Here is a 2,714-nt window from a genome sequence, read left to right as displayed (position 1 = left end):
GAGTGGGCGGCCCTGATGCAGGGATTCTGGGCTTGATGGGGGCGGGTGTGCCTGGTAAAGGAGCCTTCCTGGGGACCCCCATGACGTGGGTGGGGAGAAGAGTTTTTCCGGCCTTTATGAGGACAACAACGCTCTACTCTGTCCCCTGCTTATTTATGTTAAATTGAAACCTACGGGAATTTTCCAGTGAATGCCCAAGACCACCTGCTGGAATATGCAGTTATCAGTCTGTGGTTCCTTGTCACAGTGCTGTGTTAGTTCATGTGCTATCGTAGTGAGTTGCTTTTTGGGAATTCTTTCCACCCACAGGTCCATCCTAATCGTCTTCTTGTGAATTTCAAAGTCACTTGGGGGCCACCAGAATTTTCTGTACACTAGTTAAGTATGCGTGGCCTGAACTAGAGTTGTAGAAAGATTCTTGCTTCTGGATTTAGAAATAACAGCAACCTGGGTTAAAGTGTATCTGCTTTCAGCTATGTCTGACAGGTCTTAGGTTTTTCTGCAGATTGGGGAGAGCTTTATATATATTGTGAGAATTTAAAAGTAGAGGGAAAAAGAATAATTAAAAAACAGGGCTGGGGCTGGTGAGATTGCTCAATGGTCTAAAGCACCTACTTAGAACAAGCTAAGCTAAGCAAAGCATAGGGACCACAGTTCAATCCTCCAGCACCACATGCCAGCCAGCCCCGCCCCCTGGTGGGCTGAGCTGGCCACACACACACACACAAAATACATAAATAAATAAACAAATAAATAAAAATTAAAAAAAAAAAAACAGGGCTGGCCAGATAGCTCAGCTGAATAAAGTGCCTGCTTAGGCAGAGCAGAGGGACCAGGGTTCTGTCTCTGGTGTGCTGTGTAGGCCCCACTCCCCAGCGGTGCACTGTGTTGGTGCACTGTGTTGGTGATTGAGGCTGGACATGGTGATGTGCACTTGTAATCTATGTGCTTGGGAGGCTGAAAACAGGAAGATCAGTATGAGTCCGATCTATAAAGTGAAATCCAGTAGGTCCCGTACTAAATACATTTTTTAAAAAACAAGCAAAAAACAAAACAAAACAAAAAAAACCCTGTTGCCCAGGCCTAGCGAGATAGCTCAGCAGTCTGAAACACCTGCTTAGACAAGCTTAGGTAAGTGCACAGGGACCGTGGTTCTACTGCCCACACCACATGCTGAGACAGCCCCGCCCCCAGGGTTGGCAGAGCTGCCCACAAACAAAAGGTTTTTTAAAAAATGTTGCCCATGGGTCCAGAACCGCATTCACCATAGGCACAGAGAGAAACATAGATCGTGTCCTCATAATTTTCAGGGACAAACTGTTATGAGAGGGAGTGAATGGAATGGTCCCAAAAGCCGGTGGCCTCAGCAGATCTCATTGGCAGCCAGTCTCCTTGGGTGCTGTGTCCTGCCTTACAGCACACACATGCCCAGTTTGACCCTGCCACTTCTCTGTGTAGTGTCTGCTCCAGGGGACAGAGTGGCCTAGCATAGTTGGCAAGTCATCGTGCTCGTGACTCCAAGTGGTGTCTTTGAGTCTTTTGGATTCACCTATGTTCCTGCAGAGCTACAAACACCATATTCAACTGTCTGAAAGGGACAGGATATAGGCTTTCTGAAAACTCATCTCTACTATCAGAAGCACTGTTCCGAGTGTAGGGAGGTATATGTATTCCCAGAGGACACACTTAGGGCAAGGTGGTAGTTTAGCCCTGACACTTGATGTGCTGTCACTGCCCAGAGTGTGGAGAGGAGCTTATGAGAAGGCACTGGACACAGGAGTTTTTCAGCGAGCCTTAGTGCAAAGGGGAGCAGAGGTGGAAAACACTGGTGCTGGAGGGTCTTCTTGTGTGCCTGTGAGGGACCTTGGAAATAGATTGGGCAAGATAGAAATGAGTGCTTCGAAGACACCACATGTTTTGTCTCTATCTCTGCTCCTCAGTAATTCCCCCAGATATGGTGGCTTTATTGGACAGTGGAGGCTATATCACAATACAGAGCTCTGCAGGAGAGGGATCCCCTAGCCATGGCCTCAGCAGAGCCCCTGTCCCCAAGAAGGACAACACTGTGCATTGTTACCTGCAGTGTGGTGTCCTGGAGGGTTGGTTCAGTGACAACTGGATGTGCTTGGGATGTAATGCGTTTAGCACATGTGAATTCCACTCACATCTACTTCCTGGTTTGTAGTTTTTCTTTGAGGGAGAAAGACAGGGTAAGGCAAGAGCAAGTAGGTAGAACAGAGAGCACAAGTTGCGTTAGGTGCGATCTGAGGAGAATTGTGACCCCTTATGACTTCTGAGAAAAAGTGAGCAGGGTAACAGCAAGATAAGCCCCACTCATGGGGCAGACTAAGGGATGACATTTCCATGTGCTGTGGCCCTTGGCCCCTTGTTGTTACATGGTGAATGCTTACCTGTCGTCCAAGGATGTCCCAGAGTAGGATCATTGTCCCAGCTGAAGAAGCAACCTGAGGACTAAGTGAGTTGCTCAGATCCCATGGAGAAGGGCCCTGCACCCAGCTGACCTAAAACAGAAGCTGAGTGGACAGAAGTCTTCGAAGAAGGAGACTTCGAAGCTTACACCCAGAGAGAAACTGCTTTTCTGTCCATATCTTTGGGCATAAGCAAGGGCTTTTTCATGAGGAACCAAGAAATGCCCCTTCCATAGGCTGTGTTTAGGCCAAGGGGCTGTGGGCAGTGGACTTTTGGTTTAGAGT

The 2,714-nt window shown here is 48.0% G+C and overlaps 1 protein-coding gene and 1 pseudogene across 2 annotated transcripts in view; one reads left to right on the top strand and one right to left on the bottom strand.

Annotated features, from left to right (window-relative positions):
• LOC101579379 overlaps positions 1–2,444 on the bottom strand; it is a 14,083-nt pseudogene extending 11,639 nt beyond the window's left edge.
• LOC101565044 (cytochrome P450 2D16-like) overlaps positions 1–2,714 on the top strand; it is a 39,587-nt gene that overhangs the window by 17,656 nt on the left and 19,217 nt on the right. The window lies entirely within an intron of this gene.

The sequence above is a fragment of the Octodon degus genome, unplaced genomic scaffold (genome assembly GCF_000260255.1).
Source record: "Octodon degus isolate 3935 unplaced genomic scaffold, OctDeg1.0 scaffold00156, whole genome shotgun sequence".
In the NCBI taxonomy this organism is placed as follows: domain Eukaryota; kingdom Metazoa; phylum Chordata; class Mammalia; order Rodentia; family Octodontidae; genus Octodon; species Octodon degus.
Note: the sequence above shows the minus strand (reverse complement) of the source record. Positions and strands in the feature narration are given on the sequence as shown.